Source organism: Acinonyx jubatus, chromosome A3 (assembly GCF_027475565.1).
Source record: "Acinonyx jubatus isolate Ajub_Pintada_27869175 chromosome A3, VMU_Ajub_asm_v1.0, whole genome shotgun sequence".
In the NCBI taxonomy this organism is placed as follows: Eukaryota; Metazoa; Chordata; class Mammalia; order Carnivora; family Felidae; genus Acinonyx; species Acinonyx jubatus.
Genome location: NC_069388.1, coordinates 133,295,528 through 133,317,717, shown reverse-complemented (window position 1 = coordinate 133,317,717; position 22,190 = coordinate 133,295,528). Strand labels below are relative to the sequence as shown.

The 22,190-nt window shown below is 53.9% G+C and overlaps 1 protein-coding gene across 5 annotated transcripts in view; it reads left to right on the top strand.

Annotated features, from left to right (window-relative positions):
• Positions 1-10,347: 10,347 nt before the first annotated feature.
• RNF144A (ring finger protein 144A) overlaps positions 10,348-22,190 on the top strand; it is a 364,490-nt gene continuing 352,647 nt past the window's right edge. For 4 of the 5 annotated variants that reach the window (XM_053201276.1, XM_053201275.1, XM_053201274.1 and 1 more), the window contains exon 1: positions 10,854-11,076. The gene's annotated coding sequence lies outside the window, so the exon portion shown is untranslated. Of the gene's footprint in view, positions 10,514-10,853; positions 11,077-22,190 lie in introns of those variants that run through there. The other variant, XM_053201282.1, reaches the window with a different exon arrangement.

The window sequence follows — 22,190 nt, the reverse complement described above, 5'->3', positions numbered from 1 at the left end:
CCTCCTCTCTCAGTGGGCCAATATAACGAAGCCTCTCCTGGGTGTGTATTTAAAGTAATCGTGTGCTTTTACAAACTGCCATTGCTAAAGGCAAGTACAGTTTAAAAATCAACAAGGTTATCAATAATTAATAAGCACATTGCAGACAACCCGATCACCAACCAGAGGGAGCGGAGACGAGTCACCAGAGAAAATGGCTTTTGTATTCTAAAATGAAAACCGGCGTCTTGGGGGCCAGGTGTCCAAAACCCGGTCACGTCAGGGATAGCACCAGCCTCCGCACCAGTGGGCCTAGCTCGGCGCTCGGAGTGTGAACCGTCCAGCAGTCCCAGGGGCAGGCAGGTGCCTGGCCCTGGGATCCAAGGAGGTGCACCCCTGGCATCCTGGTTCCCGGCCTTCCAGTCGGTTCCTGACCCCTTCCTTACAGGCACCCCCTGGCCCTGCACCTGCTCCACAGGAAGAGCTGTTACCTCCCAGCAGGCCAGTGCCCTCCCTTCCGTCCCTCCCATAAGTGATTCATCTTTTCCCTCAGGGCATCTCAACGTGTCCCTGTCTCATTCAGCTCCCAATTCCAGGCTCTCACAGCCAAGTGCTCTGCATTCCTGGCCCCGGTGCCCCCTCGTGCCCTCCATTCTTGCTCTGGTCCTCCTCGGCCATGCAGCATTCTCCCAGACATGCCTGTACCCCGGACCTCTGGTTACAGCACTCGCTTCTTCCAAGGGGATGTGGCCTCACAACTTTCACCTTCCTGGACCCTCGCTAACCCTGGGCTCCAGCCCCAGAGGTCAGGGGGCAGATCCAGCGCCTCCTTCCAGCCAATGAGTCTCAAGGAGCAGCTCGGGTCATTGGTCGTGTGTCCAGGCCACATCTGGGGTGCACGACTCCGTGTCAGGCCCCTGGTGCTAGGTGCCCTATGCAGCCATGGTGAACGAAAGGGCAAATGGTGCAGAACCACCCCCAACACCCCCCCCAACCCCCCAGCAAGCCCAACTCAGGTGCTCTTGAGATGGGCTCCAAAATTCAGGCTTTAACATTTTTTTTTTCACGATTCCTCTTCTTTTTTTTTTTTTTTAATGTTTATTTTTGAGAGACAGAGTGTGAGCAGGGGAGGGGCAGAGAGGGAGACACGGAATCCAAAACAGGCTCCAGGCTCTGAGCCGGCAGCACAGAACCCAACGCAGGGCTCGAACTCACGAATCGCAAGATCCCGACCTGCGTCGAAGTCAGGCGCTTAACGGACTGAGCCACCCAGACGCCCCTTCATGATTCTAAAAACAATACACGCTTGGAGTATATTTGAAAAACAGAGTAAAGCCAAATGAAGGAAATAAAAAAAAAATTATCCATAACTCTATCACTCAGAGGTAACTGCTAATTTGCTGCAGGTCTTTCCGGTCAGGCATATTTTTTTAAGAGAGTTAAGTTCATTCTCAATTTTGTTTCCCACATAAAACCTTCTGAAGGTTTTTAAAGTCAATGAGCATTCTTATACCTTAATGAGAAAGGCCAGTTCCTCACAATTCACACTAATAGATGGAAGGACGTTCAATGTCGTTCCAAAAACCACAGTTGATTTGAAAAAAAAAAAAAAAAATCCCTGGGTTTGGGTTTTGAGTTGCTTACAGATTTGTTTATGAATGTGAATGTATCTCATGTTCTGGGAAGTCACTTTATCTAGAAAAAATACATAATAATAATTATAATTACAACATAATATATATAAATATATAGAATATATATATATTTTATAAATATATATAACATATATAAATATAATATATTTATATTTATAGTATATATATTTATAATATATAATATATTTTATAAATATATATAATATACAATATATATAGTTTATAAATATATAAATATAATATAATTATAATTATAATTATATAAAATATAAATATACATAAAATATATAATATATATTATAAATATATATAAAATATAATATAATTATAATTATAATTATATAAACATACTTATAAATCAGCTTCTCTGTGCAAGCTCTTTCCTGGAGGATCTGGGAGACCCCCCAAAGGTGAAGCATTTTTTCATTCAGGGCCATCTCAACTTATCCCTGCCTGATTCTGCTCCCAAGTTGATCTGTGAGGTTTTTCCCCACCACTGAGCCACTCTCCAATTGTGGGTGCCCCACAATTCAGCTCAACTCTGACATTTCTGCCTGGAGATAGCGGTAGGTCCACAGGGTAAGTGGTCCCTCCCACAGGACCGACCCCCACGCCCCTCTTCAGATGCCAGTCCCAAGTCCAGAGAATCAACAGCTATATATTGGAGGTTCCCACAATCCCTCCTCAGGTTCAATTAATTTGCTAGAGCGGCTCATTGAACTCAGAGAGGTATTTTACTTTCTAGATCACTGGTTTATTATAAAAGGCTATCACTCAGGAACAGCCAGATGGAAGAGGTGCGTAGGGCCAGCCATGGGAAAGGGTGAGGAGCCCCCATGCAGTTTTCAAGTTCACTGGTCTCCCCAAATCTCTGCATGTTCCCCAACCTGGAAGCTTTCTGAACCCTGTCCTTCCGGATTTTTATGGCGTATCATTACAGATGCGTGATTGATGGAATCATCAGCCATTGGTGAGTGAACTCAATCACCAGCCCCTCTCCCCTCCCAGAGGCCTGGGGGTGGGAAGAAAAGGTCCCACCTTCCAATCACAGGGTTGTCTCCCCTGGCAACCAGCTCCTAGCCTTGGAGATTTTCTGAAGTCACCGTATTAACATAACAAAATACACTTTTATCCCTCTCATTAGGATAGGATCCCTTAGGAAATTCCGAGGGTTTTAGGAGTTCTGTACCAGGAAGCGGGACAAAGGCCATGGATATATTTCTTTTTTAAAAAAATATTTTTTAATGCTTATTTATTTATTTTGAGAGAGAGAGGGAGAGAGAGACAGACGGAGGGAGGGGCAGAGATGGAAGGAGAGAGAGAACCCCAAGCAGGATCTGCACAGCCAGCATGGAGTCTAACTCGGGACTCGATCCCATGAACCGTGAGATCATGACCTGAGCCGAAACCAAAAGTGGGAGGCTCAACCGATTGAGCCCCCCAGACGCCCTGATTTCTTATTATGTATGAATCACAGCATCACACTCTGAAACCCCCTTAGCTCCTCGACTGAAGAGTCTGACCTCTGTCACTTCTTGAGGTTTGGGTTGTAATCAACTTTCTATGAGCTCTTTCCCGCAAGCAAGTTGTTACGGAGGAGTGAGAGAAGAGGAGAATATGTGAAGTTGGAACCCTGTCTTTTCAGGAGGGATAACTTACTGCTCCATAATAAAATACCACCGACCGGGTGGGCGGATGGATCTTTAAAAAGAGACGTGTTTCTCCCAGTTGTGGAGGCTGGAAATCCAAGATCAAGGTGCTGGCTGATTTGGTTCCAGGTGTTAAAAAACGAAACAAGCCCCAAGTGGAGTCACGTGACTCCTGAGGGTGAAACTAAGATTCCAAGTTTCAGCCTCTCCCAGGAACGTGGCCTTTTAAAAGTCCTTCCGAAATGTCCCGATCAAGCCCGGGGGAGGCCATCCGCGGGATCAAAACCCTGCTGTTCTTTCCCCCTGAAAAGAACCCGACCTGGCCTGAAACAAGCCTTCCTTTTCTTCCCCTGGTAGCTCCTTGCCCTGTCGTCCTTCCCAACGAACACCTGCCCCTGTGCGGCTGCTGGGACATCTCCCCACTGGCTTAAAGGGATGCTTCCTGATTCAGGAATCACTTAATAAAGCCAATTTGATCTTCAGACTTATTCAGTCGAACCTTGTTTTTTTTAACACGGGTATGCGATTCCCCCTGGCCTGTCCTCGCACGGCAGAGACCCCTCTGTTCTCCAGCACCCGAGTTCCTCAGAGCGCAGACCAACGTCAGAGCCAAGATGAGGGAGAGACCTGTTCCCTCCTCCTTCCCAACCGCCAGGGACCCAGAGTCCACATCTGCCTTCAGCTTCTGTTTTGCTGTTTGCTTATTTGTTTTAATCCGTGGGGCCTTCTCCGAGGGTTAGATGTTGTGAGGGTGTGTCTTCTTTCGGGCAAATGGGATATGTCCTGAGCCTGTGGTCCTGGAATAAAAGTTCTCAGAAACACAGCCCCGGGGGGCCCACGACGAAGTTAGTGCCCGGATAGGAGAGGGGCGAGGGAGCCGAGGGGAAAGGGGGTGGCTACATCTTTGGACACACACAAAACGGGGACAGAGACCTGCCACATCCTGCGTTGTAACTTCTCACGCGGCCACGTCTGGCTCCAGACACACGTAAAACGATAAACGTAGCAAAAGTTCCTGCAGGTGGAACAGGACAGTCAGATTAACGCATCCGAAGGAGTCATGGAAGTTACCAAGGGCATCACTGGGATGAGGTCTGAAATAGGAGGAGAGGTTTGCCAGGCCGCCAAGGGGTAGGGAATTCATGTGTGTGTTGTTGTGTTGTTATTGGTGGTGTGTGTGTGTAGACAGAGAGAAAGAGAGGTGTTTATGGATTGGCTGCATTTTAAGGAGGTTGAAGAATCTTAAGACTACCACTTTTCTTTAAAAAAAAATTTTTAATGTTTATTTATTTGAGAGGGAGAAAAAAAGCGCGAGTAGGGGAGGGGCAAAGAGAGGGAGACACAGAATCCGAAGCAGGCTCCAGGCTCTGAGCTGTCAGCACAGAGCCCGACGCGGGGCTCGAACTCATGGACCACGAGATCATGACCGGAGCCGAAGTCGGGCGCTCAACCGACTGAGCCACCCAGGTGCTGCTAAGTACTTTTAAAATCACAGCAGAATAAAACTTAAACACAAGCAACACCCTTCTTAGAAACCAAACAAAACAGCCTCTAAAGAGCTCTCTACATCTTTTTAGGCCCAGAAAGGGTCTGCATAGCCCCAAATTCTATTCTTACTCTCCACAGTCCCGGCCCCAGACCTTTCCATCCACAGGCCCGCGCCCAGCTGCCACCCTCATTTCTAACGGACAAACCCTCTGTCCTGTCAAACCGGACGGTCCGTCCTGGGGAAGGTGTTACCCGATTTCGCCGTTGCGGTGGCTGGAACTCTTCAGGGGCCATCACTTACCCTGGTCGGATCCCCGTGAAGCGGTTCCGGGATTGGCTGTTTGCCAGCTGGAGATGCCGTCAGGACCGCCCCCTGTAGAGGGTGGTGAACGGCAGGTCTGGGGTGCATCCGCCGTGGAGACTCAGCGGGTGGATCTGGGGGCTGGGACCCTAGGGGACTGGCTCAGGGTGAGGGCGGCAGGGCAGGTCTTTAACCTGGCACCGACCAGTCGTTGAAGGAAGCTGCCTCCAGAAAGCGGGTATAAATGTGGGTGCAGCAGCTTCCTTTGGGAGAGGACAGTTCCTGGGAGGTGTGCCGTCACCCCCGCCCCACGCACCCCCAGCAGCTGGGGGAGTGAGTGTTGGGGTTCTGCACAAGTCGCTGTGGCATTCGCTACACCCGTGAAATCTCACCCAAACCCCGGCCAGTGGATGCGGTGCTATGTCCCACACCCGCCTCACGATCCTCTGTACCTCTAAGACATGATACCACGTGGCCATGTCCAGGATGCATGTGCTCTGGGCACCCCACCTCGTGTCCTGACACACTGCCGGTTGCCTTACTGCCAACCCGATCCCTAAATTCCTTCCAGGTTCCCAGAGTTTCCTGGCTCCTTGCTACCTGCCTCAAATGCGCTCTCGTGTCTAACACTTGACAATCTGTTCTCCTTCCTTGGTGGCACACTTTGGCTCTCTTTAAGACGCCGAACGACGAATCTCTGCTACTCAAAACCAGTCTATACTGAACGGGTGAGTTGGTTTACACGAGACCAAGCTGCAGTCACAAATGCACCCTAAAATTTCAATAGCTCGACACATGGGACTTTATGTTCTCCCGGGAATTGTCTTACGAAGAGGCGACTCCGAGATCCAGGCGGATTTCACGTTGTGATCCAAACATCTCAAGAGGTGGGTCTATCATCACTATGGTAGGGGTGGGCAAGGTGGAGGTCTTGAAATTCTTCTCTGTCTCAGCCCCAAAGTGAAACTCCTGCCTACAGTCTATTGAACACAATGAGTCAAGTGTCCCCACCTAACTGCAAGGAGGCTGGGAAATGTGGAGAAACACAGGGATATTTAGTGAGCATTAAATGTCTGCCTGCAATTAAGTCCATCGAATGTTGAATATAACTTAATCATTCCTTCCGAACTGAAAAAGGCCTTTTAAATTTTGTTGAGCCACAAGGGCCATATTCTATTGATCACTATAGAAAAGCAGTGTAATAAAATGTCACAAGAACTCCGAATCTGCCAAGAACCTTGAATAATAGCACCCTTTATGCCACCAGCTGGCGGTGATCTTGGAGCCGTCAAAGGCCACTTTAAACCTTGGTGTTTCTGGATGTGCAATGAAAAGATTAGACTCAACCTGCTCCCTGGTCTCAACGTCTGTGTACATCTACGGCATTTACGTCTGAGCCACACAGAAGTCGTAGTTCGTGAGACTGCAGAAGACAAGATTAATTTACTTCATTCAACAAATACTTATTACGTGCCCAGAACCTGTCCTTCCTGAGCGGAGTGCGGTGGGGAATAGGGCAGAAAACGTCTCTGTGTGCTGCAAAAGATGCCAAGCACAACAGTTTTACTTCATTATTGACACAGCAACCTTCTTATTTCCGATTGTTACTCTTGAAAATAAACCTGCCAGTGGGGCCCCTGGGTGGCTCAGTCAGTTAAGCGGCCGACCTCGGCTCAGGTCACGATCTCGCGGTCCGTGAGTTCGAGCCCCGCGTCGGGCTCTGTGCTGACAGCTCAGAGCCTGGAGCCTGTTTCTGATTCTGTGTCTCCCTCTCTCTGACCCTCCCCTGTTCATGCTCTGTCTCTCTCTGTCTCAAAAATAAATAAACATTAAAAAAAAAATAAACCTGTCAGTTGTTGTACCAGCAACAACGAGTTTATTCAGGAATAACAGAGAATTGCCATCTGGGACAAGCAAGCTATGGCAAAAACCATAGGCAAGTCCACAAACAAAGGAAAGGAGCAAGGACACCAGGACGTTGGGAAGGCTGTTGTATGTAAAGAGTCCACTGGAGTAAACGAGGAGCTGGAAGTGTAGTGGCTCCTCCAGGGCTGAGATGTGACGGTTTCTCATTGGCTGGGCTGTTGCCCTGGAGGAGAAGACCTTCCTTCCTCCGGCAGGTGGGCGTGGTAAAGGAACATCCATCTGCCAGGCCCCTCTTGTCCAGCCGGATTGGCAATGACCAGGAGCGAAAGGGCCCGAGAGATCCCTCTGCCCAACCTCCTGACTCCTACTTCCGTGCGGTGTCCTTTTAATTCATCCTCACACACCCATTAATTTTTACCGCCTTTGTATATGGCGTTTTGATTTTTGTTGTGACGCTTATTGCCTGAATTGTAGTCACACATTGGGCACCTTCTGGGGGCTTGTACAGGGTCGCTCGGGCTCCTGGAACAAAACACCAGGGACTGAATGGCTCAGACAACAGAAATGTATCAGGGCACAGCTCTGGAGGCTGGAAGTCTGAGATGAAGGGGTTGGCTGTCGGGGAGAATCTGTTCCCAGCCTCCTCTGGGCCTCTGGCGCCTGGCCTGTGATCTTTGGCGAGACCCAGTTCGCGGAAGCATCGCCAACCTCTGCCTTCATGTTCACGTTCACAGTAGCGTCTCCCTGACGTGCACGTCTGTCCTCAAACTTACTCTTTTCGGAAAAACACCAGCCACGTTGGATCGGGGCCCACTCTACTCTAGTATGATTTCATCCGAACTACTGACATCCCCAACGACCCTATTTCCATATAAGGTCACATCATGAGTTAGCTGTGGTTAGAACCTCACCATAAGAATTGGGAGGGGACGCAATTCCGTCCACAGCAGTGCTGTCAAGGGACCACAGGGATGAATTTTTCTCTCCACTTGTATTTTCTTACTTGAGGTTTTGATTTTCTTCCTTAAGCTATGCTTCTTTTTTGTTTCGACCACGTATTTCAAGTGATCGCAATGTAACTTTGCTTTTTTTGTACCTTCTCTCCAGGTAGTCTAGGAAAAGAGCTGAGTCTTGTAGTATTTCCAGCTCCGGGGTGTTTGCAAAGCTGAAGGCAGAGCTGAGGACAATTTCCCTGCATCCTGTCTTATGTGGACGTTCTGGGCACGGATGAGGTTCTTTGGGATGTGTGGGTTGGGGGAAAAGGGAGAGGCCTCTGAGAGGTGGGAGGCAGGAGTGGCCACCAGGGGAGATTTCCCAGGATGCCCTGAGAGTGGCAGGAAGGGATTTGGCATTGCCTTGTCCCTCGCAGGCCACCTGGGCCACCTGGGGAGCTGACCCCGTGGAAGAGAAACTGTGGCCAGCTTGCTCAAAAGGGACGGCACGGCTTGGGGGAGGCTGTCAGGGGACCTGGCCACGTGCTGAGGGCAAATGTGGGTTCCATCCTGCACTCCCCGAACCGTGAGATGCTCCTGATTCTTGTGTATCCCAGCCAAGAGAGGCAGAACAATAAGTGACATTTAGTTGCTGGCTACGCTCTTTGAAACGAGGCATGGCATCCAAAGGGATTTTAAAAATTAAAGAAATGTGAACTTTCTGTACTTACAGAATGTGTGATTACAAAGTCATACAAACTGCGGCGTCTGAAATGTTTTTCTTTTAATCCACGAGCGTGAATCTGGAGCTTCCCTCAATTTTGTGTCTGGAGGAGAAACTTGAGAATGGAATTGCGTTTCTCCAGCCTCTGGACCATTTAGGCAGCAGCCTGTTTACCAGCGAGCCCAGAATCTTGCCTCCAGTAGGTAATCAAAAAGGCACTTGTTCCGTGAGGGAATGATGCGTCACAAACACTTAGGAACAATGGGTATCTTTTAAAATGGGCCTGGCGTGATAAACCTCTGACAAAACCTCTGGGGGAGATGGCCCAAAGTCACCGCCTGTGAAGGGATCGGACTGGAAGCCAAACGGCAATGAGTGGAAATGGCCTTGAGAGACCCAGGCAGCTCGTTGCTGGAGAGAGCCGGGATGGGTGCTCCCAGGTTAGAACTCACGAACTCACAGTGGACGATTTCACTCTTTATTTATTGGGGGCTTAGTATGCCCAAGGCCCTATGGGGGAGTACAGAGAAAAACGGCCTCATCACTCTTCTACAGAATCTTAAGATCTAACAACCAGACGGTAAATATCCGAAACATGAGTGTGACAGATGCCATGGCCCGCACAGAAACAAGCTCAGTATTACACAAGTTCAGAGATCGGGGGCGTGGGAGAAGAGGCGATTGATCGGGAAGCCTCTAGAGAAAACAACTCTACTCTAGACGCATTGGATGCAAGTTATATTATCGATGAGGATGTCCTCTTTCTCAGATGATCTCATTACCAAAGTCAGAGTGGGAGTGAAGTCATATACAAGTCCCTGCGTAAACACTTACTAGCTCAGGTGTACCCCCGGCTCAGAGCACACCGCCTTCCAGCCCCAGATGCTGCTTCTCAGCTCCTCTGATTCGATTTCATGTCTGCATCTCAGCATGGACCCAGGCGTCACGGAGCGGGCAGGCTCATTTCCATTCCTCGCGGATCCACAGCCGCCCTTGCACCCGAATTCTTCTGTAGGTCCTGTCACAGAGTCCGGGAAAGGTGATTATGTGCTCTGAGAGGCTCCGGCCCCTGAGCTGGGCCGTTCTCACCTCCCGACATCTGGAGTAAAAGTATTAGGGTTCATCTCACTATGCCTCCTTCCTGATCAACGACATGTCCGTGAGGAATTTGAGAGACCTCGGGAGTCAGGTACCCGTTCGTACGTTCGTACGGGTACCTCTGAGGAGGGGAACTATTTGCCGGGGTAACTTCCCAAGGTGGATGAGACAGATTTATGTTTTTGAAAAACAGACGTGTGTGCCATAGAGGAAGGCCAATCATACACAAAGTCAAGGGAAGTTGAGAATCTTGTAGTGTACCTGTTTGGGGTAAAGGGGAGAAATAACAGCCAAGGGCACTGCTGTCCTTAGAGTCGGGCATTATCAGTTACGTGCATACTGCTCTGTGCGCAGCTGACTGACTGAACCCCTCGGAGGATCCCTGAGACACACGCACCTGCATTTCCAGCGAAAACAATGGAAGCACAGAGAAGTCAGGAAGCACAGGGGGCCCGTAGGTGAAGGCATTAGAATCCTGAGCCCACAGTGGCGGGGATGGTGTTAAGGAAGGAAGATACTGTGGGGGGTTGACCCACAATTCTGGAGAACCCAGTCTCTGCATTGAAGGAGGCATTGTTTCACACACACACCAACGAGTTTTGTTCGGCTCTGCATGCCCGACAGGCATATAGTTTAACACCTGGCGAACTTCTAGCTACCAAAGGGAGTGGCAAAAATAAATCTTGCAAGAATTCTGCCCTCAACGGTCTTCGACAGCAACAAGCCAGAAACCCTGAGACTAGGAAGGGGATTGCTTCTGCCGGGGGTCTCGCCTCTCCGACCGTCCGGGTCGGCTCTCCTCCATCCGCCCGAGCAACCAGGTAGCGGGGATGGAGAGGCATCTCCGTGACGCCGGCGGAGAAAGGCCCTCGGCCGTGACCGCCAGGTCCTCAGCCGGCAGGGATGCGGCCGCGGTCCTGCGGGCTCGGGTCTGGCCCGGGGCGGCGCTCTCCCGTCACCCGGCTGAGGGTCGGAGGGGGTCACCCGCTGGCTTCCCAGCCGGCTGACGCCGCCCCCCTCCCCCGCCCCCTCCCGGGTCCCGGCGGCCGCAGACGAGGCGGGACCCCGCGGTCCCGGGCGCGCGGCGGGCGGAGGCGCCGCCCCGGGCGGGCGGGCGGAGGGCGGAGGGCGGAGGCCGGGCGCGCGGCGGGCGGCAGGGGGCGCTGCGCGGCGGGCGGGGGCGCGGGCCGAGCCCGGGCGCCCGCGTCTTTGTGCCGCTCGCCGCCGCCCGCTCTGCCCCCCGCCGCCGGTGCGCCCCGCTGGAGGGCGGGCAGGGGATAAAGGGCGGCTCCGGCGGGCGCGAGCACCGGACAGCGCACCCCGCACGCGGCGCCGGACACCCGGCCTGGGCGCAGCCCCCGGAGCCCCGGCCGCGCGGGACCAGGTGGGTGACGCGCGTCGCTTTGTGTCGGCGTCGCGGGAGCGGGGCGCGGCCGGGGGTGGGGTGGGGGGACGGAGGGATGCGGCGGGGCGGGGCGGACCCGGCCAGGGTCCCGGGGCGCTGGGGTCGGGGCGGGGACGCGCAGGCTCCCGGCCGAGGGCGCCACCCTGGCCCTGCGCTGTCCCTCGGTGGCCCCGGCGCCGGGCGCGGGTCTGCAGCGCGGCGACCCCGGCGCTCCTGCAGGCGGGTCGGGCGGGTTGGGGCGGGGGGTGGGGGGGGAAGGCCGCGGGCCGCCGGGTGGGACGAGCGCGAACCGGCCGCGCGCGGGAGGCGGCGGGGAGGGCGGCGCGGCCCGGGGCGGCCGGGAGCCGCGCGTCCTCCGCTCTGCCCATCCCCGCACCCCGGTGACTGCGGCCGCTGCCCTCCCGCCGCGTCCTCCCCTCCCGGGGGTCTGGGCGCTCCGCCCTCCGGCGCCGCACTCCCCCCCCCCCCCAGCACCCCGGCACCATCCTGGGCGCTCGGGCCAGGCTCCTGTCCCGGGGACCAAGGGGCTCCCTGTTGTACCCTCGTGATCTCCATAGTCAGGTCTAGGATGGTCACTTCCAAAGTTCTCTCTCTGCCTTTCTTTGCAGCGAATAATAATAATAATGATAATGCCCGTTCAACAAATACCCTGTGCTTGTCTTGCGCCGGGCGGAAGTCCGGGTAACGGACAAGGGTTGGATAAGGCTCCCCAAGAATATCCCAAGTGGGTGCCCTGGGGGAGGGGGCCTTGGCCCCGGCACCAGAAAGACATCTGACTTGGACATCTTGCAATGAACAGTTCTGGCAAGGAAGCTCTTTGCTGGGAGCGGGGCCTGGGGATCTGTAAGGACACATTCTAGTGAATGGGGCGGGGTGGGGGGGGTGCCCTTAGGAGAGAGCGGCCAGCGGAGGAGCTGTGTGCTGAAGAAAAGGGCAGGGCCCAAAGTAAGTTGGTGCGGATTCCTGTGGAGCTGGAGTCCCGGGGAGGGAGAGGAGGGTCGGGCTGCCGCGTGAAGGAGGGCTGTTGAGTCAAAGCTGGAAGGCGGGGCGGGTCCGGGTGTCCGGAAATGCACCTGGCGGGAGGGATCTGCCTGGCCCAGCAGCGGGGTGGGAACCACGGTGTGCAGGGGTATTTTTTTTCCCTGGCACCAGGCACCTGGTGTTTCCTACTTTTCTGGTTGACTTTATGGTTTTTGTTTTTGTATGATTTGTAAAGAATGCAAAGGAAATTTGGAGACAAATCACCATCTTTCAAACTCGGGGCTGACTTTGGTCTCGATCCAGTGGCCGTGGGAGCCCTTGATGGTTTTGGAGGTGGAGGAGAGTGAGCGAGCTGAACGCTGCTTTGTGTGATGACGGGGGTGTTGGTGCAGTGTGCCGCCTGGAGAATCCGACCCACCTCCCCGCCTCCCACCTACTGGGGCGTGGGCTTCCCCCTCCACCACTTCTCAAAGGCCGGGCACGGATTGCAGACCTCGTGAGAAAACGGGACGCACATAACCTAATTTTGATGGGGTGGGGATTTTCCAGATCCCAGCAGAATTGGAGTTTGGAAGTTTACGTGTCGAAAGGGGCCCTGACACCAATGCCAGTGGGCCTGGAGAGCTACCCAAGGGCGGACTCAAACGCTGAGGGCTGAGCTGAGGCCACGAAGGCGCACCGTGAGCACCCACAGGCTGTGCCTGGCTGGGGTCCTGACAGCCGGAAGGCCACTTTCAGATGCGTGTTTGATCAGCGTGTTCGGTGCCCCTGGTTTGATGGTGTGTAATTCCCGCGTCCCGGCTGCACTAGAGGACGGTGCTTCTCCTGTGGACCCGCTGTGGTTGGGGACTTGGGAGGGACCCCACGCACTCTTCGGCTGAAGCTGCTGATGTTTGGTGGGTGAACTTGGGGCTCAGCCAGAAGCTAGGAGCCACGTCGCTTCTTTGTTCCGTTGGGGTTCATAATTTGGCCCTGCTGTCTTCTTTTGTTCAAATTTCTCCTCTTCTTGAGAGCCTTTCTCTCTGGTGGTGGAGACAGGAGGGGGTCGTGTCCTTGCAGACTGAGGATCCCAGAGCTGGATGGTCATTACAGATTCCTAGCCCAGCCACTCGTTGTGACTTGGAGAGGAGACAGGCCTGCGACCCCAGCCTGGGGACCCACGCACACAAGGGCTATGGCTAGCCTGGGCCCGGCATCCCCTTTCCTGACTGTCTGCTGTTCCTTCTGTTCTGCGCTTGGGCTAGGGACAGTGGAGACGAAGTCAGCTCCTCTGGGGGTCTGGTGGTCTGGAATCACTCAGGATGACAGTGAGGCTCAGACTCTTAACAGGTCATCTGACCAAGCATGGAGTGCCCCCCCACGCCCAGATTTCTGGAGGTGGGACATCAGAGGGAGCCAGGGGGCCATGAACAGAATGGAATGCTTCTAAGGAGGATGGACCCTCTCCGGGTAGCCTCCTACCTTGGAGATCCAAGGACTAAGTTGAAGGTGCCTTTCCTTAAGACTAGAAAAGTTGTTTGAGGTCATCATTCTCGGGACCAGCCTCCTCTGTCCTTTGTTTCTGCATTGCTGACACACATGAACAGCTTTTCTTAATTAGGTGATGAAATTCAATTGCAGCAACTGTTCACACACCTGCTGGGGATTATTCCAGAAGGACAGAGCTTGCCCAACTCTCTGACCCCGCTACGGGACTGAGAGCGAGTGTCCTAACCTTCTTGCGGGGCCCCAGTTCCTTCAACTGTAAAACTCAGGTGTTGGCCTGAATGATTCCCAAAACCGAGAAAGAACAGTGGGCTGCCTTAAACGGCTTTTCCGGGAGAATCAGCCTTGCAGGATAACTCCCCAGATGCAACCAATTTTAAGGATTTATCAAGAAGAGCGTCTTCCCTTGCAGGTGATGATGTTGAGAGGTAGGCTTTGGAGAGGGTGGTTCTTGGTGATGAGAATGTCCATCTTCCTTCATTCCCGGAATCTAGAACCTGAGTTGGAACGTGTTTCCTGGATGGCCTGTGGACTCGGAGAGCAGGACTTCCTCTGCAGAGCAGGTTGACAAGCCGGATGTACTGTTAACAGAGAAAAATAAGTTCCCCCCGGATGGTGTGAGGTAGTGTGTCGACCAACATTTCAGTCTCCTAGCGTTTGCTGTAGGGAGAGAGGAAACCGTAGTTCACGTTCAGTTAGCGCGTCCTGTATCAGCAGGTGCTGGTCGGGCCCTAGCGGTGGACCCAGTGTTCACACAGCCCCGCGGGACAGGCGCTCCTGCTGTCCCCGACCTACAGGGGAGGGAAGTGAAGCCGAGAGCCGTTGGGTTGGCCAAGGCCATGCACTTGGTACATGTTGAAGCCTGTGTGAGACCCGGAGTCCTCAGGAAAGGGTATATTCTGTGATGTTGAGGGCGGAAGCACATTCGTAGATTGTTCTATGGCTGGGGCTGGAATGCAGAGTGAAGTGGGGCGTGGCGAGGAGTCTGCCCGTTAGAGCCGGTGATGCCAAGGACTTGAAGGATGAGTCTGGGTTAGCCAGGCCAGTTTGGAGGCCCAAGGTCAGATCTGGGTCTGGGAACAGCAGGCAGTAGCCAGGGTGGGCTGGGAGCTTAGAGCTTAGAGCCCACGGCTTGTTCTCCAGGAGGCTGGCTGTCTCTGAGAAGGCTGTTCCAACCAAGATTCTCCAGGCAGTAAAAGAGGTGCTTTCGTTTCTGGTGTCTTCTAGAAGCTCCTGCCCGTCCGGGGGGTGGGGAGGGGATGGGCTCACTGTAGTTTTAGAGCCTCTGCCCCTCCCATTTCCCTTCCCACCCGCCAGGTCTGTGGGCTGGAGGAGATTCGGTTCAAAGAAGGTGAGCGGAACCACAGGCAGCAACCCAGGAACCTGCCTCTTGTCTTCAGGGCCCCCTGAGCAAGGCCGGGCCCGTAGCAGCCTGCCTGCTGTTGAGAACCTCCCAGTCGGTCGTCAGCCACATCCTCTGTAGGTGCGGGCTTCGGTAGCTTCTGCCCCCACGGGCACAGCTCTGTGGGTGGGAGCCTGAGCCCAGACCCAGCAGAGCAGAGGGGAACATTCCAGACCCACAGAGTTGCTATGGATGGTGGTTCTAGGAGGGTTATTGCTTCCGCGGGGTTTTGTGTCTGTCCTCGGAACACCTCCCACTACGTGGTTTTCCTGGGACCTTTTTGGGTACAGTTCTTTGGAACGGGGTGTGTTTGCTTAACGCTGGGGGAGGCAGCGTGTTAAGGTTATCAGGAGGGCGGTGGGCCTGTGCAGGCTGCGTCAGACCAGGAGAGAATGCCTCTCAGACCTGCATTGATCTGTTAGCCATGCAGACAGGAGGGCGCCCGCCCTCCCTTCGGTCCGTCCGCATCCAGGACGTGTGGTGGGGTGTGGTCCTTCCTAGTTGCCCCGGAGGCTGGCTTGTCCACAGCTCTCCCGAATTCCACCTGCCCTCCCCTGCTCGCCCACCCCTCCTCCCATCGAGGCTTCCTACCCTGCGGGAAGGGTAGCCTGCTGATCAGGGAGGCCGTCACTCTCCCCTGGTTGGGGGTGGTGGGACACGTCCCCTTCACAGAAACGTGCAGACCCCTGCGTTAGGCACCCTCCTCTTCATCCGGGTAAAACCTTCTCTTCGATAGGTGTTCTGAAGCCAGAACGATGCAGGTATTTTTTGACTTTCTTAGGAAGCTTTGTGTGACACCCACCCGGGTCCCTCATCATGTCTTGTCACTTTGCTGCTGGGACACCCTCGGCTACCTCCCTTGCTTGTCGACTAAGGGGGGGTGCAACCTTGGTTGAGCCTCCGGGAGTCTTCATCGCTTGGCCCCAGCCCGCCTCTCCAGTGCGGTTCCCCCCACCCCCCACGGTCTCCAAGCGTGTGCCCTGGAACGTTCTTCTGCCGTCTCCGTGGGCCACATTCCTAGTGGTCCTTCCAGGCTCAGCACACGTACCGCCTTCTTTTCAAAGCTGCAGGATCATTAACGTGGGGATCGTGGAGATCCACCCACCGGGGGCTGGCATCTTGCAGATGGGACACTGGCGGTGTGTGGAGCACAGGACAGAATGCCAGCCTCTTCCCTGCCAAGTCCTGGCTTTCTCTGTCTCCCATCCTCGGGCCGAAATGTTCTCTCTACCAGGTGCTTCCATGGCAACTTTTCCTTCAGAACCTGTGATTGCCCTTGAAACTCTCTAATCTAATTTTAGTGATTTATGTAACCGTTTTATTTCCTCTGCTAAACCGTAAGCCCTACAAGGGTAAGAACTTACTCATTTTTGCATTCTCTCTGCGCACGTCATGCAGTTTCTAAATGCGTGTTTTTTGTTAAGTGGCTGAATACAAGATAAACCTGGCTCAGAAGGGAAACCTTGGGTGGACTGTTGGTGAAGAAATCGGATTCCAGTTTATGTTCCGTACTCCAGCTTGACCTGAGCAAATCGAGAGGGTTCTCTCTTTGGGAGGTGAGTCTGAGCAGTGCGCCTGTAGGACGGTGAGAAGCCGAACGCAGGGCAGGTGGGGGTCGGTTGGGGTCGGAGAAGGGAGGGCTGGAGCCCACAGCCCTGTCGCTCAGGGATGCAGGGAGGAAGACCTTGCCGGTCCTGGGTCCTCCAGTTGTGTAGACAGCAGACGATGTCAGTTTGAGTGTGAGACAAGGGCTCCTAGTAGGAGACTGGGGTGCTCTGGGTAAAAAGGCGGCCGGAGTTCCCAGGAAGAGTGTTTGTCGGGTAAATGTGCTGTGGGCCCCTGAACCTCCGCACGGTTCTTCGCCCGGAGGAATCACAGAGCAGCTGCGGAGATCCTCTCGCTGCGTGTAGAATGTTCCGTGTGTTCTCCGCCTCTGAGGAGTCTGTTGAGTGCCCTGCACCCTCCTTTGGTCTGCGGTGACGCCTCCCATTCTGTGGCATGACACAGGGTGTGGCGCCCAGGAGCGGCTTTGCTTCGGGAGGCGTGAAGGCGTGGGGGGACCCTGAGGGCCGCCGTTGGTTATGTCAGCGAGCAGGTGGAGAAACCGTAAACCGACGCTTCCCGACGCCCCGATGGCCACACTGTGCGTCCTGGTAGCATGCACGTGCTAGCACAGCAGAATTAGGAGCTTCCGGGAGGCTCTGACCCCGATCTTGAACTTGTTGGCTAAAACCGTGTATACGTCTTCCTAATTGCTTGACAGGCAGGCGGCCCCAGTGTCCCGTGTGGATGAGACCGCTCCGCTGAGATCACACTCACCTCTTCCTTCGTTGTGTCTCCACGAGGCATTAGCCGCAGGCCCCGGGATCCCAGGCCCTGTGGTTTCCCGAGGCCAGAGGGGTGGTGGACAGGGCCCGACGTAGCGGAAGAAGGAAGAAAAGAAGGTGTTGTTATCCATCGGCTGGTGGCACCTGAAGAAGCCACCTCTGGGTCAGGGTGCGCTCAGTGCGTGTCCCGCCAAATTCCTGTGTGGAAACCTCATCCCCAGTGCGATGGGGTGAGAGGCGGGGCCTTTGGGATGAGCTTAGGTCGTGAGTGGGGGCGCACTCATCCACGGGATCAGCACCCTTATCACCAGGCCCCAGGGAGCTCCCTCGCCCCGTCGGCCCTGTGAGGACACAGTGAGTGGATGGCTGTCTGGACCGGGCGGCGGGCTCTCCACAGACACCCCGGATCTTGGACTTGCGGCCTCCAGTGCTGCGAGAAGTGAATGCTTCTGTTTACCAGCCACCCATCCTGTGGGGGTCCTGGCATGGACAGATACAGGCAGCAGTGGCTGGTCGCCAGTCTGCTGGTCACATCTCGACTCGACCGCCTGCGGAGACCCCTAACGAGGTCACATTCGCAGATACCGGGGGTTAGGGGTTCAGCGTCCCTTCTGGGGACACGGTTCATCCCATGGCACCCCTACCAGCGTCAGGTCCTACACGCTTGTGTGCATTCGTACGTTACTGTATGTCTGGCCTGCAACGGAGCACCTGTTAACACGCACTTAGCGTGTTTCTGGGTCCTCGACGGCACGGGGGCCGCTCCGTGCTGCTGGCCAGAACCGGGTTCCGCTCTTGCTGTTACCTGCGTCCTCAGCATGCTGTCTTTTGCCCTCATGCTGGGTACCCCCGGGGTCCAGGCAGCTCTCCCCAGCTACCGGCTCACATCCGTGTCTGAGGTGGCGTGAGAGGGGGGCCGTGTCTGTCCTTTTTATCAAGGAAGAGCAGGCTTTTCCCAAAGCACCACGGCACAGGGGCGTCTGGGTGGCTCAAAGCATCCGACTCTTGATCCCCACCCAGGTCATGATCCCATGGTTCGTGGGATCGAGGCCTGCGTCGGGCTCTTGCTTGGGATTCTCTCTCTCTCTCTCTCTCTCTCCCTGTCTCTTTGCCCCTCCTCCTTGTGCACTGCTTCTCTCTCAAAATAAATAAACTTAAACAAAACGCAATAAACAAAGCCCCGTGGCTGCCTCTGCATGTGTCTCCTTGAACCGGGCTGCCCGGCAGGTGAGAAGCAGCCAGAACCTGGAAGACCGTCCCTGAGAGACTGGACGGGACAGACCATGAAGCCAGTGCCCCAGTGGTGCCTGGCCAGACTGTGCTGTCATAAATTGTCCCTGCTTCTCTTACCTGTTCTGTGATAGGCAGGAGTCCTCAGGGGACGAGGTCCAGACCAAGGTGCACGCGGCTTACGTGTTCTTGGTGTCTTGCCAATGTAAGGTGAGCACCCTGAGTCTCCTCTGAGTATTTGTGGTTTCAGGTGCCCTGGGCACCAAGGAAATCACTGTCCCGTCCTGTTGATTTCTGTATGCCTGTGCGTCCGGCACCGGCTAAATATCTGTGGAACTTAACCCGGCATCTTCCCCGTTCAAAGACATCTGAGGCCAGAAAGCAATCTCGTCCATTCCTTCTTTTGTTCTTTTGTCCATTCATTTGGCAAACCTCCTCGGTTCCAAGGCAGATGAAGGAGTACAGGGGGGAAGGCGAGGACAGGGCGCGAGGGAGGGAAGGGGGCCGGCGAGGCCCTTCCAGAACAGATGGGGTGCGCTGTTCTGTAATCAGCAGGCAGGTATGCGCCCCGTAAGCTTTTGGAATTTCATAAATTCCAGTTTCGTGGGCGTAAAAACAACCAGTCGGGACACACAGGAATCCCTTTTCATCGGGCATCACCGCTCACCCTGCACTTTCCCTATTTGTGAAGGAGCTCGACACTTAAGGTGCGTGCTGTTTTGTTTTGTTTTTATGTTGAATGAATATTCACTGAGCCCTCACCCAGGTACTGGGCTGGGGACTATGCAGACGGGAACATGTCTCAGGAGGAAACGTTTTCAGTTTATTCTGAAATGGACGTGCTCTTCCCATAGCAGCATGGTGGCCAGGGGGACAGTTCTTATCTGTTAATACTTTAATCGCTCCCGAGACTCTTTCTCCGCTGGCCCCATGCCCTGCGTCTGTGACAGTGACCTTGTTTTCTTTCGGTTCCTGGCCACATGCAGTGGGTGCGGACTCTCTCCAGGGGACCAGCTCACGACCAGCTCGGGCTGTGCCCCGCCGGCCGAGCACACAAGGCTGTTCCCTGGAAGATGGTGTTTATCTAGGGAAGGCAGGACCTCCTCCTCCGGGTGGAGCAGAAGCCAACTGGACCGGACAGGCAGAGGGGAGCGCAGGTGGAGGACTGGGCTGGCTGGGCGGTCGCTGCCGGCTCGACGGGCTCCCGAGCCCCGTGCTGTGGGGCCCATCCCAAGGGACCCAGTCTGTGAGCGTAGAGTGTAGACAGCACCCAGGTCTCGAAGATCTACTGTGAAAGACAGAATATGCACGTGTGAAATATCTCAGTAATAACTTCTGTATCAATTGCATGTTGAGATAATTTGACTTTATTTACATACAGTGTTGACTAACCCTAATTTTCCTTGCTTATTTTTCCTTTTTAAAAAACCGTGCCGGAAAGTTTAAAATCACAGATGTGGCTCACGTCATATTTCCTTACTGTACTTGCCATAGCGCTGGTCTGGAGGGACAGGGCCGAATACCTTTCTTTGGAGGTCCACGGGCCTTCTGAACAGCTCCTGCCCCCCCCCCCATAGAGGGCCCGTGCGTCCTCAGATGGGGGTCACCAACACCGGTTGGCTGCACAGTAGCGTGTCTGGCCCTGATTTGGGCCGTGTTCTCATTGTCACTCTGCAGTGACAATGTCTTGAGTTTAGCCCCAGATACTTGAGATTCCTGCCTGATTTGGCACATTTGTGCCTCCCTTGCATGTAGCCTGTGTCATTCAGATTCAACTCTTCAGGGGACTGGGCTCAGGTCAGTATCCATTCAGATGCATGTATCCTCGGACTTTGTTTTGGTTTTTTCAGTGTATAAAATGAGGGGGTCGGGTTGGACAAACTTAACACCACGGTCCTTGAAATTTGCCTCCACTGTCACCTTGGAAGCAGGTTAACTGCCACAGGACCTCCTGATTGTCCCCCTTCCCTGGAGAGGGAGTCCACCTGTCACTCTCACATCCCCTGCTGTGATTTTTCCGGAACATTGGCCCTCTCCCTGCCCCCCGGCAGGGATCAAGTCAAGCGTACTCCGGATCTCCCACAGGGTAGAGCCCAGCGAAGGCTGGTTGAGAGAAGCCTGTCCCCACATTTTGTCACTCTAGCACCTGCTCCCTAAGTCAGCGTGTCTCAGCTTAGTCTTAGAATACGAAACTGAGCTGCCCTCCAGCTGGTGAGCCCCTCGCCCAGGACAGCTCTCCCCGACCTCCTCCCTGCTGCTTGCCTCATTCCTGGAAGCAGTGCCTTCCTCACGGCACCCCCACTTTTCCTCAGGACACCCCTGCTTTCATAGCTTCCCAGTGATTTCCTCTGCATCTCGGAAGCGTGTGGATTCCCCTGGCTGGTTCCACTCTCTGTCCTGTTGTCCCTGGCTGGCTGTGTTTCTGGCTGTCACCTGACACGCCCCTGTGGTCCAGGGCATCCCAGGGTATCCACCGCCCCCGCGTCACCTGCTCCTTCCTGCACCCCTGCTGCCTTCTGTCCCGGACATCCTGCCCGTCTCCCGCCTGAGCTGGGACTCAGACTTCCACACTTATTTGTCACTCTTTCTTGGGGTGAACGTGCTGCCAGCTGGGCTCCTCGAGGGATTTCCCAGCACAGGACCTGGTCCGCTTAGCTTCAGGACGTTAAACTTCAAAAAAAAAAAAATTTTTTTTTTAATGTTTATTCATTTTTTTGAGAAAGAGAGACAGAGCATGAGCCGGGGGCGGGCGGAGAGAGAAAGAGACACAGAATCCGAAACAGGCTCCAGGCTCTGAGCGGTTAGCAGAGAGCCCAACGTGGGGCTCGAACCCACGAACCTTGAGATCATGACCTGAGCTGAGGTTGGACGCTCAACCGACTGAGCCGCCCAGGTGCCCAGTATATTAAACTTGTAACTCAACTCGATACATTAAAAAATACAAAGGATCTTCAGATCTGCCCCAGGGTTTATGTGTTCGGTTTTTCTAACGCCTACTCTAAGGTGATTTTTAAGACTAATGGCATCTATAAACTGACCCCAGTGGCAAACACCCTTAGCCGAGCTGCTAGTAAAGAGAATCATCTGGATGCCACAAATGTAGTTTGTGTGATTTTCGCTTCAATTATATATGGATCTTTCCGTGTATGAGCTCTGTCTACGTTATCTACACCATACTGTTTCTCTAGAAGTCAGTGTGGTTACAGTATAACTACCATTATGTGATAATAAATAACTTGAATGGTCAGAAAGATTTTTCTTGGTAAAGATGAACTTCTTATGTAAAAGAATTTCTAAGAGGAATAGGTTAAAGGCACATTTGCTAATACAAAGTGGGCTCTGAGGCAGAGCAGGAAGTGGTTAAGAATAAATTATGCTGCCTCAGCAGAAGGCAGGCATTTCTAGGCCTAAATACGGCTGGGGTGGGGGAGGGGACTGCTTAAGGATAAATGCATGATTTTCTTTTCTTTTTTTTTTGAAATGCATGATTTTTATTCGAGACTGCAAATACTTCAGACAGTTGCACTCTGGGCAGCGTAGCTCAAGGAAGCCATGGTAAATGTGGACAAAAAGAAATCTTTAGGCCCAAATGTTTCTCTTGTTTGTTTTTTTAAGCAACAGCCCCAAATGGAAAACATCTAAGTATGGTTATGTAAATATCCTGCTCT